Source organism: Dermacentor silvarum, chromosome 9, assembly GCF_013339745.2.
Source record: "Dermacentor silvarum isolate Dsil-2018 chromosome 9, BIME_Dsil_1.4, whole genome shotgun sequence".
Classification (NCBI taxonomy): domain Eukaryota; kingdom Metazoa; phylum Arthropoda; class Arachnida; order Ixodida; family Ixodidae; genus Dermacentor; species Dermacentor silvarum.
In genome coordinates, this window is record NC_051162.1 from 6798801 (window position 1) to 6814722 (window position 15922).

Here is a 15922-nt window from a genome sequence, read left to right on the forward strand (position 1 = left end):
CTCGATACTGCCGTTGCGCCCTCGACAACCCCCACGAGCTCTTCGGATGTACTGCCTACAGGGGATTGAGCCCCTGTTACGGGGTTGCCGGGCGCGTCTCCCGTCGAACCGCAGTACGTCCCACTGCCGATGGACGCGAACCTCGAAGATATGGACACCACTACTACGCGTAAGCGTTCGCGTCTCAGCGAGCTCGGTAGTGATGATGAGAGTGCCTCGCGCAAGCTGCAAGTAGTCGGGATTGCACCGCACAATGCATCGACGACTAAATTACCGCCACGTGTCGCAGGTGCAGACGATCGCCCGCTCACCTCGGCTAGTGGCATTACCACCGAGGGCGAGTTTCAGCAGGTCCTGTCAAAGGCACAGAAACGCCGGCAGCGTTCTGCGTTGCAACCGGGCCTAGCCGCGAACAACGTCCCTCCTCCCGGGACCGAGCCTGCCGTCCCTCCTGCCGCACGACCTACGGCTTCCTGTAGTTCACCTGTGCCTTCTGCACCTCCTGCCGTGGCTCCTGCTACTGCCGGGGTTCCCACGACTTTTGTGCCCACCTCGCCACTGACAGCCCGCACAGTGCTGTTTCGTCCGGCACACAACGGTGCCGCCTTTCTCCGTACCTCCCGCATCGCCATCGTGCAGGCGCTCTCCGCGCTGCCTGGGTAAAGGAGGTACGCGTGAACACGAAGAAAATTGTGGCTGCGGACGCGGCATCGCCGGAATGGACGGAGCCCCTGCTGGCCACGTCAGAGATCGCCGGGATCCCCGCAATCGCGCGCCTTCCGGCCGACCGCAGCGCGGCGTGGTGCAAGGCGTACATGGCAACCACGCCGATGAGGACCTGCTGGCTGCCGTATCGTCAACAGTGTTGCCAGGTCCGACGAGGCGGCGTAGCCAAAAGCTAGAGGAGTTGTAGCCCAAATGTAGCCAAAAGAAAAAAAGTGCAAAATATTTCGTAGCCAAATATAGCCATTTTTATTTGCAATTTTATTTGTGTATATATTTTCACACTCGGCTACGGCAGTCCTTTTTTCCACAACCCGTCGTAACAATATGTCTGTGCCACCGTGACGATCGGCCCTTTACATCTACAACAGCGACATCGCGCTTGCACAGAACACTTTTTGGTTGGCCCAAGAAGTTCTCAAGTTCCAGCGAATCGCTGCAGAGGGCAAATCAGTGCTTTTATTTTATGACAGATAGTACTAAGTTATTATTTTTATATATTTAAAGTAATATTGACTGTAAGAACTGTGTTCTTTTGCTGTCGTCAACACAAAATAATGTTTAGCGTCATCGATCTCTCACGTTATCTCTGCTTACGGCGTAGAATTTCAGCTGTCCAGCGACCTGCACTGGCGACGTGCTCACGGCTTCTTTCTTAATGAGCTAAAACAAGTCTTTCGCGCTATATCTCGCGTTATTTGCCTCATTGTCCTATCTTGTTTTCTCGTTTTTTAATTAGCTTGGCCCGGATTAGCTGGGACACACACTACCTATATAGTGTCAATTTACATCAACCTGACCTAAGGTAGGTCTCTAGCACGCCAAGAATATGCGTTAATAGGACAGGCAACAGATGCCACTCACTGTCTGAATCGGTGTAAGCAGAGCTTTAAAAAATTACCACACAAAGAGGCACACTAGTGTAAGAAGCGCGCAGTCGTTTTCGGCGACGAGCACGTCCCGAACTTGCTCGAAATGGTAAAACCCGCGACGCCGCACAAAGAGCAATGGTGAACAACAAATTGATAACAGTGGTAATGCTGTGAAAACCGGTTATTGTAAAAAACAACATGTTGATGGCTAATAAAGTTTTATAATAGGGGCCCCTAAAATTTGGGGCCCCACAGAGCTTTGCGGGTATTAGTGTTGGGGCATTCAGGAATGAAGAGTTTTGGAATAGATGTTTTGCGTTTGCGGATAGCGTGCTGCGTTTGCAGCGTCACTACGGCGTCAAAGAAAAGCTGTTATAAATATCAAAATAAAATATACTATTTTATGATAAGAAAAGTAATTTAGACTTTCGTGTTCTCGCCTTTAATTACAATTTAGAACTTATTCTATTAGCAGCATGCAACTTGTAGCGCTTAGTTTTGAGTTACCAACTTTACGCACGTTCACCCAGCCAAGCCAATCCGTGATAGGCCTACGAGCCATAAAATCGACAATTGAATTCGGAATCAGCGGCGTATAATGAATCAATCTTCATTACACATGTTAGTTGAGATAAAGCGATAACCACACTCACTTCTTCTAGCTTACAAACTTTACGCGTTACCACGAATGGAGCCCAGTTTTGTGCTAGGTTAGAGCTGTCGCTTCGATGGGCGCCGCCATGTTTGTTGACGAAAGCTTTTGGGGTAGCTTTTGGGGCTCCCGCTAAATCGATGAAATAGCGTACCCGACGCAAAATCCAAACACAGTTTTCGTCTTGCGCATTCGCAGTGGCTTCGACGCTATTTCTTTGGGGGCCCCAATACGTTTGAGGCCCCTATTCCAAACCTACACTGTAAAAAAATTTCTTCAGTTTACGGTGAAAGTTGAAGGTAAAACGTTGCCGGACACTTTTCCGTAAATGAAAAACAGCGTTTCCGTCAAACGGATAGTCTGTAAAAATTTTTTCCGTTGAATGGAAAACGGAGAGTTCCGTCAAATGGAAAACGGTGATTTCCGTCGAATGGAAAACGGAGAGTTCCGTCGAATGGAAAACGGTGATTTCCGTCGAATGGAAAATGGTTATTTCCGTAGTTGTGATCACGGAATTGTCTGTATTTTTCAAATACAAAACGGTGAGCTCCGTAGAACGGAAATTCTGTAAATTGAGCACCGTACTTTCCCAATTAAAAACGGACAGACCGTAGTCAAGAAAGGTATGCACATAAAACACACAAAAAGAACAGAAAGGAAGACAGAAACACCTTTTTTTTTGTTCTTCTTGTGTCCATGTCTTCTATGCTTGCGTGCCTGTACCATGAATCCGTACGAACTTGTTCAGCTTTATTTTGCTTCATATCAACAGGTGCAAAATTTGTTTTGTAAATGATAATGCGGGTGTATATCTCCAGCAAATGAGAAAATTGTTTGTTTCATTGAAATAAGTTATACCAAGTTGTACATTACAACATGGCTAACTCACATCAGATATAGCTTGAAATGGGGCAGAAATCAATGCACATAAGTGGACATACACCACACTGAAAATGCTGTGTGTGCACGTTTCCTCCTTGTGTAACTGTCTTCTACACCGCTTCATCTTCGTGTCAGTGTTGCCATGTTGCATTTGAGTTCTGTACATGACGTGTACAAAGCATACATACAAATTCGTGCCCAAAAAGCAACAAGCCACCTGAATCTGAACGAAACTGCGTGTTTATTGTGCTTTACTGAAAAAAAGTTGCAAGATAAGACACTAGAAATGGGCTGACTAGAAGGATTGGTTGAGAATCGGAATGACTGGTTGCTTGCAGATGCCTCCTGCCTTTGCCTGAAAAGGAAAAAAAAACAATCAATTAAGACTCTCTATTAGTAGTAAAATCTCGTTAAAAGAGACACTAGGTTATGAGAGACATTTCAAAATGGTTTGGTTGGTTTTCCTATGTTCGCCATGTTAACAACATTGCATACAAGAGACATGGTTACAAGAGAGACTCGGCTACTAAGGACAACTTTTTTTATGTCCCTAGAGCAAATTCTTCACTATTTATAAGAGACACAACCCAGACACGCTCACGTAATGCGGCTAACGTCGTACTAACCGGTATGCGCTGCAATTTTCACTCCCTTGGCTCTATTTTGTTTTGTTCCGCAGCCGGCTGTCATTTCTCACATGGTTGAGACTACCAATTTCACTGAATTTTCTGCCATTATGCTTCTATAATCGTCGCGCTCCCACACCGACTCTGTGACAGAGTACCATTGAGTTGGATTTCTGTCACAGCGTATACGGTGCTGGTCGCTTTGTATGGCGGTAAGCAAACTCCGGAGCCATAGCCATGTTTCCATGAGACAGCTCTGTTCGCATCAAAGATGAGTTTAAACACACTTTAGTGCTCATGTATAATAAAGTGGTCTAGTCCGACTCCTCAGTGTTTTTAGAATTTTGGTTACAAGAGACCTTGGTTACAAGAGACATGTTTCCCGAGTCCCTTGGGTGCCTCTTGTAACAAGGTTTACTGTACCACCATCATCACCGTTTTTAGTCAGATACATCAACAATAAATGATTTCCAAGTCACAAATGTAACTACCAGTGCTCTAAAAAAATGTCATACTCTGCCTTGTTGGTATATGTTCCTAGCCTTATAACATGAAAAACTTCAGATGAAATCTACCCAAGTTATTTGATGGCTCACTTGGAACAGGCAAAACTCTCACGTGCACATTGACAGTCAGAGATTACATTTTCTGCATGTAGGTAGAGCTACCACGACCCCCACCATACTGCGGACCATGGCTTTCAACTTTCACTGCTCTAATAGAAAACCTTGCAGATTCCACTGTTTTCCCAAAACAATGAAGCACTCTTAAAACGAGCTCAAACCACTCATGTTGTACAATTCCGATGCAAAACAACCAAGCCAGAGGTACTGTCCAGATGACCAGCTTATAAATTAGCAACAATATGAAGAAAGCATGCCTTGCAATACAACATATGTGCCTTTCAGCCTCTTTCAGATTTGGTTGGTTTTTGTCATGAAAGTATCAATGTGCAATATACTTTTTACTTAAGCAATGATAATTCAAAGTTATGGTCGTCAGTGTGTCAACATACTATCTCCACCCCCTTAAAAAGTTATAATTATAGACACACCACCCAAGGTCAATCCACATAAGTCGCTGTGTTCCCCCAAAAATTTGCCATTTTGTCAGTCTGTGCTTTTCGAAGTAACCTGTAGCACTTTCGTGACGTAAATGAACCTGCAACAAGTACACATGGACCCCATATGTGGCAGCTACAGGCAGTACGGTTTATTCTGTCCATTCCTTGACTGGCAACCCCAGAACCAAACAAATATTGCAACATGTCGTTCCAGAGAGCATTACTTGGGTGACGTGCTTAATTTCGAAATTCCGCCTCTCCTAAAGAAATTTTAAAGTAAAGCTCAAACTAAAGCAATGTCCAAATATGAGCGCTTCTCGTGGATTTCGAGAGTCAACGAGGGCAGAGCTATTTGCCCAAATGTCTGCGACTTCAATGGCAACAGGATGGCCAAATTCCGTGCTGTTAATAGATGCAGAGAAAAACACACTGAACTTAAAACATGTGCAATGATGTGTTTTCAAAGTTTTACTTTATATCGTAGCAGGGATACTCCGTGGTAATTAGTTGGAATTCATGCTATTTGCCTGCAGTCTGTGCCAAAATATTCTTAGAGCCATAGCCACAACACTTTTTCTTTGGGATTAATCAAAATACGGATTTGGCAGAATCCAGAAAAAAATGCTTCCAACTGAACAGGTGCTTCTATATTTTATTTTCAAAGACAATTCTTTTTCTTGCGAAACTAACAATGAGGGTAGCTATAAGGGCTTGTTTGTATGGCATCTTTTATTTTATTACAGCGCAAGGCTGAACAACAGGTACAACAGAAAGGCACATTTGACATGCACACAGTGTTAACTTCCAACATCAGATTTATTTCCTGTTCTCGTCACTATATATACCTTCAACACGTCATACAACACGTGTGAAGGCACGGTAAACATGAACTGAAGAAAACCAGGAACCACACGCATGCAGTTTATTTAGCCACACAGATTGACACATGTACACGTTTAACGCGAACAAAGATAATCAAGCTCTTTCGAGGATAATGAAATTGAAGGCTTACTGATGCATGCGTCACCAAATGTTGATATCTTTCTAGTGTCTATAGTTCAGCGCATTATCTTTCACCTGCTTCTATTCATGATGACTGCTTTTTTGAATCTAGGTTTGCACTTATCTTTGGCAATGAAGGGCAAGAAAACCGTCAGCAGCCAGGGTATTTAATTTGTTATTGTGTTCTCATAGCCTGTCATTTATACATCTAACAGTTTGGCCAATGTAGGACCCTCCACACCCAAGAGGAATGCGGTATACAACACACGCGATATAATCAATGAATTTGCTTTTATGTTCCTTCTCGCATGCAGTATCCAAAATTCTTTCTGGCCTTGACTTCCCACACAGGCTCATTAATTTAGTAGGTGTCGAAAAAACAACATTGATGTCACTCCTTCCAGCAATCTTTAATCTGTGGGAGAAACTATGTATGTAGGGCATGGCAGCAATCTTTTTCTTTATATCGGTACTTGTACCATATACCTGCTCAGAACCTTTTTGCTGTGCCTTTTTAAGCAGTCCTGCTGTGACTGACATGAGCACGTGGCTCGCGTAAACAAAGCCGCTTAAACGTGAGACTTGCCGTTCGAAGCAATCGTGCATTAGGTGCAGGATAGCCATGTGACGGGAAGTTTGGATTCCTTCACATTAATTTTGTGCTCACCGATAACAAAACCTGCTGGGGTTAAGAACCTAGGGCAAGTAAGCCACTTTTACCATTTCATTCCGTGCATACAAAACTTGAAGAGGGGGAATCATGAAGGTGTGTTTCAGTGAAGCGCTCAAGAAGCCATGCCGGCACCTAATGCACAATAGCTTCAGATGGCAAGTCTCACGTTTAAGCGGCGCTGGTTACCCGAGCCAAGTGAAAAAAGGTTCCGAGCAAGTGAATGGTACAAACACCGACATAAAGAAAAAGGTTGCTGTCATCCCCTACATACATAGTTTCTCCCACAGAATAAAGATTGCTGGAAGGTCTGATATCAACATAGTTTTTTCAGCTCCTAATAAATTGGGGAGCCTGTGTAGGAAGACAAAGCCAGAAAGAATTGCGGATACTGCATGCGAAAATGAACATAAAAACAAATTCATTGATTGCATCACGTGTGTTTTATACGACATTCCTTTGAGTGTGGACGGTCCTACATTGGTCAAACTGGTAGATGTGTAAATGACAGGCTACGAGAACACAATAACAAAGTAAATACCTGGCTGCTGATGGTTTTCTTGCCCTTCATTGCCGAAGATGCAAGCGCAAACCTAGATTAAAAAAAACAGTTATCATGAGTAGAAGCAGGTGGAAGATGATGCGATCTTTGTTCGCGTTAAACGTCTACATGTCTGTCAATCTATGTGGCTAAAAAACTGCATGCGTGTGGTTCCCGTTTTTTTTTAGTTCATGTTTACCGAGCTTTTACACGTGTTGTATGACGTTTTCAGGGTATATATAGTGATGAGAACTGGAAACGAATCTGTTGTTGAACGTTAACGCTGGCTGTGCGTCAAATTTGCCTTTCTGTTGTCCTTGTCATTCAGCTTGCGCTACAAAAAAATAGAAGATATCATTGATTTCATTGTCGTCAGGCTCGGGCACAAAATAAAATTTGTTCACCAAAATTAAGTGGTCACCAGGCATGTCTAGTTGAATTTATCTGAACATGCTCTACTGTCGGTGGTGAAGATGTTGCCAGTTTAAAGGGCTGCAAGAAGGCACTAGTTATGTTTTCTAGGGCAAGAAGGCAACAGAGTATGTTACCTAAGGCAAGTAGTCACAGGAATCCTGGATGAGTAGAAGAAAATTTAGAAAATAATAATTGGTTGGAACATATATGTCACACACTTCTGAGTCACCAAGCGCTTGTCTTTGTCTCCCTTTCTTGTGCCTGTGTATTTTTATTGCGCTAAGTTACCTGTTCATTTATGCACTATGATGATGAACTTGTTTTGGAAAACTTCAAATGTGTACCTGACGTTTGACTCCCTTTTGCATGTAAGTAAACATTATGAACTTGTCGCTGTGAACAGTCATCTCCATTTGCTGTACACTTGTGATATAGGGTTAACAGTATTTGAAGGTTTGTGCATTAAGGCAGGACAGCAGCACTTGCTGGATGGCTCATCAATTAATTTGCAGAAAAATGCAGCAGTGTGCAACGATTGCATCACTAATGACCTTGAAAATCTTGTCAGTTATTCATTTGTAAACACCTGTTGTCAAACAGCCTGCTGACTAAAGGTCTGAACACGTTATACAGAATTATAGCAGGTACTACTACACGAAAGAAAACCTGTAATAGAACCTACCAAATACCGTATCAGTGTAGTGGCAGGTCAAATGGCTCCTCAATGCTTGTGTCCTTCCTGGGAGAAGGAAAGAAATGTTAAGCTTACACTGACAGCACCAAACCACACAAACGTAACTGCCACAGGACATGAGGAGTTGTAACTAGATACAGTCAACCTGCTTAACCATCTCATAGACATTCAACGACAGAATGTACCTTCATGGAGCCTCTAATCTATGAAATTCATGCTGTAATACAAACATGCTAGCAGACAGAATCAAAATTGCATGCATGGAAATTCTCAGGAAAACTATATTTCCTAGCTACCACAGTCCACTCCTTGTGAAGTACAAGTGACGGTCTTAGCTACAATCAGAAGGTGGAAAATTCGGGATCCTTTCTAGTAAACAACTAACCATATCTCTACCTGTACTCAGCAATACAAAGGTGTATCACAAGTACTATACTGATAAAGAAAAGTTCAGAACTGCTACTAAGTGAGTGCTATAAATAAATGATTTCGAATTTATCTTCATGTAAGACTAGGCGTGTTAACTTTCTTTACATTACATGAAAGACTGGTCAGAAAAATATTGCATTCAGTCAATATTGTGATTTGCAAAACAGTAGTAAGAGGTTAAGGTTGGAGACCCTCAGGTGGTATGTTGCGATGTTTCGAGAAATTGTTTCAAGGAGCCTCTTTCCTTAACCCTTTCACATGCCAATTAGTTGTGTCGATTGAAAACTTAGCTTCACCGCATTTCTTACATCTCCATATTCATAAAATGCTTACAGAAGTACAATAGATTAGGAGTTTTCAGTTCTTTAGTGAGTTTGTCAAGTTTATGGAATGTGCACTCCATGCAAAAACTCAGTGCAAGTACATCAGATTTGCAAACATCAACTATTTCATGTCTACCAGGCTTGAATAGCACCTATCCAGCCATTCGAAAATTATGACTGGTGCAACACACTGTGAAAAATGATGAAAGAAGTGACATACATACAATTACATACACCAAGCAAAGTACCCAACCATCTACCTTCGTACTTCCTTTACTAAAACAATTTGCCTGTGTAATTCAATCATGCAGCACTATTTCAATTAGAAGAGTTTGAAGATGTACGGGACACATTTTAAATATCCTTACTTTAATCAATGCCATTGCTATTAATGCACTATCTTGGTGTATTGAATTGTGTGCATAACGTCAGAAAGGATTAATCATATTCATGTAATCTTTACTGAAACTCAAGGCATAATACTCATTTGTTTACAGTTTTGTGATGAGACAACACGACAGATGCGGGAGTTAAAAAAGCATCTTTATAAAATGCTGTAGAAAGCAAGTTGAATCAAGTTTCTACAACCTCTCGCAATACCGAGCTATTTCCCATGAGTGTTCTAACAGTTCCTTGTAACATGATGCACTGTTTTCACAGACATAGCTTGAATCTTTGTATCTCAAGTTTTGGAAGCAACTTATGAATTGCTATAACAAGCAGATTTGAAGCCCCTACCCAGACTGTACAGCCACTTTAACACCACGTGTAATGAATTATGTCATCCATATGGCACAGTTTCCGATTATATTCCCAAGCATGAATGTTATAATTGCAAGTTATGTAACAGTGTACCTATGCGATTACTTGGGGACAGCACAAAAAGACTGGAGAAGGCTAGACAACATGAATGCAGGCAAAGAATTTTGTTTACAGACAAACATATATATACTAGGCTTGTTGTCCTGCGTAGTTGCAGCTGCTGGATAGCGGGATAATGTAAACAACAACTGCACAGTTGATAAACTGCTGTTCTGCCTTTTGCTACACTTTGCATCAAGGCTCGGTCCGAGTCACCCTTTTCGCACAATGTACCCCGATTGCTCAACGTGAAAAATAAAAGGAAAGTTCCAGCTTTCCCAACAGTCTCTTTGACACTATGACTGACCTTGTGAATATGATATAACAGTGGCCACCACACTTTAAGGAAATGTTAATCATGGGTTCAGAAGCTCTCCTCCACTTGGTTATGCCTCGATTTCTTGAGGACGCCTTTTGGTGTTCCTGTGATGAGCTTCACAGCGAAAGAGTGTGCCGATGCGGAAGGCAGAATACCCTCCTCCAAACATTGGGCATAGCTCCAGCATACATAACACTAACCAAAGAAAACCCTGCGGTCCAGAAATGGAAGATCACTGTCTAGTGGTAGTTTTTCCCCGTACGTGAACTCATCTAGCACTGCAGAGAAGACAGGAAGAAAATCACTCTACCCATTTAGTAGCCTTACTTCACCTAATATAGAGGAGAAAGTTGCCAATGAAGCAAAATAACTTTACTACACTGGTGCCCACAATAGCTAGTGTTTTACGGTTACCTGACAGTGTTTTTGTCTGTGAGAAGTTGCCAAGCAAGGCTACTCAAGGAGTTCAGCCATGTTTTATGTCTCCTCCACAGTGCCAGGTGTGCTCATGGAAGTAAAACTGCTGGAAGGCAAGCTCCAATATCTGGCTTGAAGGTTTTCTGTGGTGAGCATCGTGCTGGATCTATGCCCCACACTCAAAAGTGTCTTGGCCTTTCCTATTAGCGCACTTGAGCACTGAAGCGTGTTGTTGCTACAGGAACACAAGGGCACTACCACAAAGTGGAGGGGAGCTTCAAGACCTAAGTATGGTTGCTTTTAACAGTGTGTTCGCACTGCCTTTCGCCATGCGTTGCCAAGAAGCATTTAACGGAGCTGAACATAGGTGAAGTCTTCAGTCGGAGTACTTCAAGGAAGCCAAGGCCTATCACTGCTATACAATAGGTACACAAAGGAAGCTGTCAATTCAAGCAAATTGCTAGGGAGAGTTGGAACTACCTTTTTATTTTCAGGGCCAACAAACTGGTCAGGTACGAAAATATCAACCGGACCAGGTCAAGACGAGAAGTTTGCATCAAGAAGTATGTGCTGGAGATCATAGGAAGTGCAGTTGGTGCTGTTTACAACATCCTACTGCCCTGCAGCAGCAATTATGTAGGACAAACAGGACGACGACACAAGGACTATCTTAGGAAACACGCACAGACCCTCGACACAAGATGGGGAAGCAACGTAGCTATTGATGCTGCTTTGTGCAGTTGTATATCAAGTTTTGAGCAATGAAGAATCCTCATGGCACATGTTCAAAACATACAAAACTCGCAGGATAGCCCCCACATATGCTAGTGTGCATACACTTAATCTTCTAGACAAATTAAGGTATTTCAGATGAACTGCTAGAGCGTTCTGAACTGGGCTGGTTGGTGCATGTATAGGAAGGAACTGAATAGTGCCATAGACAGGATAAAGGGAATGTGTTGCTGTGCCCTTCACCTTCACTTCATTCTGGCAGTAGTGCTGTTCATTCCCTTCAAAATATTCATATATTTTGGTCACCTGACCACGTGACACAGCTGTGTGCTGAAGCTATATTTTACCTTGTTATGATACCTTCCAATGTCACACGCAAATCCGTCGAGGCATCTTCACCTATTATAGTAAGCTGAGCAGTGGCTAACAGTGAGCTTAACTGTGGCTACACTTAGTTACCATGGAGCCCATGCATGACAGTGTTAGAGGTCAGTATGCAGGTGTTTTTGCATACTCATAGAGGCAAACTAAACGAAGAATTTTTATTGGTGCATGTTTTATCTGTTGCCTCATATCCCGAAATCTGGTGCTATTAGTGTTTTTTGAACACAACTCATGTGCAACCGAGGCAAGTATGAAACAATCCCACTTTCAAGTCGACGTCCTCATGCTGAACCAATTGGTTGCCCCAGGAAGAACAAAACATCATTTATCTTTTGGATGCATCTGCAACTATTATACTTGTATAGGCATTGTCATTCAACCAACATTTGCAGTCAATGTCCATTAGGACTGCATATGCATGACTGATATACGATAGAATGGCACAGCTTACCAGAACAAATAGCACAATGCAAGACTGCTTTGCCACTGGTGTTGCAAGCAGGCCCCCATGACTGAGAAACTGAATGCAAGGCGGCACACAGACATCCTTCACTGGTGCAACAGCTGCAAATGAAATACTGATATCAGTTACTTTCTGACCGGTCATCCAAAGCAAAGCACATTTTTATATACAATTACACTATTGCATATAAGCTCGTCACTGAGTTACTGTTATTGCTGTAAGATAGCTCACAGTATTTTATAAAGTGCTAATGGCCTCGTTTAACTTTTTGCAAAAAAAAACTTTATGAAGCACTTTCTATTAGAAAAATGAGCTGACAAAAATTCTGCCCTGCATAACTTACAACACATGCACGCATTTTAGAATTATTGCAGTGATGCGTGTAAGCTGAAAATTAGTCTATGCAACTCGAGACAGTAAGTGTGAACCTCCCTTCAACATCAGTGTTGACATATAGTTTGGTTTGTTTTTATACTTGTTAGGAATATATATAACTTTGGAATGTCCGTAATGCACGTTTGGCCACCACTATTCTATGCCAAGGTTAAGTTAAAAATTACTTTTCGCACGCATTTGTTTTACAATTACGGCCGCATATGGGCAGAACTTAAGCGGCAATCCTCCCTCCCAGAATACGTGATATGCTGACGTACTGCGTCAGAACGTTAATCGTCAGCCTGGTAGCTGTCAAAAAAAAAAACGAATACAGATTGCCAGGTAGAAAATAATCCGTTTCCTTTGCAATGACTCTTAACGGATATCACGCGGACAACTTTCAATTGCGATCGTGCACGATTGCTCGGGCTCTACTACAAACGAAAGGGCACCGTGTGACACCCGTGTTCCCTACCACTGCAGGTGGCACAAGGTTATGGCAGTAAGCACGCTCCACCGTCATTTGATTGTAATGAAGGGGCATGCACATCGAACATGCTCAATGAGGTCTTCATACATGAGCAATCTTCCAATCCCGGGCGTGAACACTGCGATTATGCACGCCCAGCCAAGGCACTGCGTCCGAAGCTTATAATAATGGCTAAAAATTTCACTGTGATTCAATGCGTCACCGAATATTGGTAACATAACGTTGCACCGCGTCGAGAGAGATACTAACGGGTACAACGCCTTCACTTAATTTTGTAACGCCGAGCACACAGCACAACACAGTACTAACTGGAATGCTAACGTCCGTAAACCAGCGGCCACATTAGACGACAAAGGAGCTACTAGAGGCGTCAACGCCGCTAATATTGCCTACACGTCTCAGTTGTAGTGAGTATGCATTCAACACAACAAATGAAACACCCCTTTATCACAGACTCGCAATGTCGCTTTGTCAATCCTCATGGCCAAGGAATCTCGTTAAAGAGCGCGCTCACACAACACAATTGAGCCCATCACCGGCCATCGCGGAGCATTTCGCACGCGCGACGTGCACCAACAACGAAAAAAGGACACTTAAATCACTTACTTGTGTAACAATCCAGCGCCGATTCCTTCCTATTTAGTGTGAAATCACAAATGCGACAGGAACACCACCTCCACCGTCCGCCATTAGCGAGTACTCGTACAGTTGTTTGTGCTGGAGGAATCCAACCCAGCGTGTAGGCGCGATGAAGGGATGGTAAGCAGCGCCACCGCTCAAACCCTACCTGCTTCTTTTTGTGTGTTTACTATGCTCGCACGCGAATAATGTTCAAACAGCGTTATCTATGGTGATATATGTAACTGGCAGTGAGAGTAGACAGTGTCTTTTCGTTATATTCTTTGCGTGTTCATTTTTCACTAGTAACATGTTCAGTTGCCCTCCTCATGAAATTACGGACGGCTCTCCGTATTTCAAAAACGGAGCTCACGTCCGTCTTTTTTACGTAGAATCCCACCGTTTTTCATAAACGGAGCTCACGTCCGTCTTTTTTACGTAGAATCCCGCCGTTTTTCATAAAACAGAATGGTCTACGTAAATTTTACGTAGGTTTTTGCTGTAAAATTACGGAAATTTTTTACAGTGTATAATAATTGCCGGGGTTTTACGTGCCAAAACCATGATATGATTGGGAGGCATGACGCAGTGGGGGACTCCGGATTAATTTTGGCCACCTCGGTTCTTTAACGTACACCTAAGTACACGGGTGTTCCTGCATTTCGCCTTGATCAAAATGCAGCCGCCGTGGCCGGGAATCAAACCTGCGTCATCGAGCTAGCAGCACGACACCTCACAAGCTAAGCTAACACGGTGGGTGAAGTTTATGTGACGTGGTGCACTGATGTCATCGTGGCAAACATGTTTCGATATTTGCAGAATGAGTATCTGCATCCACGACGTTACGGACAAACCATCTAGAAATAAAAGCACCAGAACCCACCTTTGGCTCGGGGTCTTGCTCCCATTCTTGTTTATACGTTCTCGCATACTTGGCCCACTTCCCCTTGTTTGGATTCTCCTCCCTGACGAGGATCCGATCTTACGTCCAACCTACCGAAATGAATCTCGAATCTAAGCACGAAGAAAAATTCATCTAGCTGGAAAATGAAAATGGCAGTAAAGCTTCGCGCCAGAAACGTGGAATAGGTTGAAAGCTGTGCCCGGCGTGATACTTCATCCGGAAGACATGGCCATGAACCCACAGGAGCGTGTCATCCACCCGTGCTTCCCTTCTTTCATGTCGGCGCCACGATCGCCCGACGGCCCCGACCCTATGTTATTCCTCTCCCTTCCTGACCATAGCCATGTTAGTACAGTGTACTGTGAAAAAGCCCACCACTCCCAGGTTCATCCCGATGCCCGGGGATCTGGTGCGTAACAGTCAAGCGGGGTGTAAGTTTAAGTGCATCAAAGATCAAAGCCACCGGCTCAGACAACAGCGCAGAGAGTGAAGGAAAGGCGGGGGGAGGGGGGGGGTCACGCACGTGGCCGGCTCAGTCAGCTAAAATGCAGCCTTCGAGATTTGCTTCTACCCGATCAGAACCAACTCTGGAGCGCGGATTAGGGCGCCACTTATAGCCCAAACAAAGCCAAGTCGCAGATTTTCAGTAGCCCAAATATATCCACATAGCCAACTCGTCCAAGTCGACGCCAAAAAATATTTCCCGTAGCCCAATTTGGCTATATATAGCCAAGCCTGGCAACACTGAATTCGTCAAAGGTACGGGTGGTCGCGGCTAAGCGACAGGGCACCACCCTGGGGCTGCGTTTTGCTGCCCCTAACACCCCCTCAAGGATCTACCTCTTCAGCATGCCCTTCGAGGTACGGCCCTCCCGGCCTCGCCTTCTGCAGTACCTACGTTGCGGGTGCTTCAGGCATGCCACAGCAACCTGCCGGAGCCTACGGTACCTGCGGTGCGGTGGCCCCCACCAGACGGAATCGTGCTGTTCTAGCAGGGTCAGATGCCTGCATTGTGGGGGACCACATCCAGCCGACTAGCCTAACTGCCAGCTATGGCAGAGAGAGCGGCGCCTGGCCACCATAAAGGCGTCTGCTCCCACACACCTGTCGCATCGCGAGGCCCAAGTGGTCCTACGGGCTATCCCCACCGTCTCAGCAGCAGCTGCTTCTGGACCGCCTAGTGTTACACCGGCATGAGGCAAAACCTAAGCTGCAGCACTCGGTGCTCCTGACAAGGAGGCCGCGACCTCTACCAACCACCCCCAACCCCGTTTGCAGCAGCGTGTATAACAGGCCGGCGCAACGAAGTGGGCCAGCATCAACCAAGGGCCGTCCCCGAAGGAGGCTCCTCAGTCCACCAGCGATGAGGAGAACAGGAACCTGCGACTCCTCCTCAGGGCGATCGCCAACCTGCTGCCTCCAGACAACCAACAGCTGCATTCTATCTGCCTCAAGGCAGGTGGCGTGC

The 15922-nt window shown here is 44.3% G+C and overlaps 1 long non-coding RNA gene across 1 annotated transcript; it reads right to left on the reverse strand.

The window, feature by feature from the left end:
- Nucleotides 1-3015: 3015 nt before the first annotated feature.
- Nucleotides 3016-13678, reverse strand: LOC125940036 (uncharacterized). Its single transcript, XR_007463257.1, has 4 exons — nt 13539-13678; nt 12056-12168; nt 8128-8184; nt 3016-3484 (listed from the first exon to the last, which is right to left on the reverse strand). It is a non-coding gene; the product is annotated as an uncharacterized LOC125940036 (long non-coding RNA).
- Nucleotides 13679-15922: the final 2244 nt, after the last annotated feature.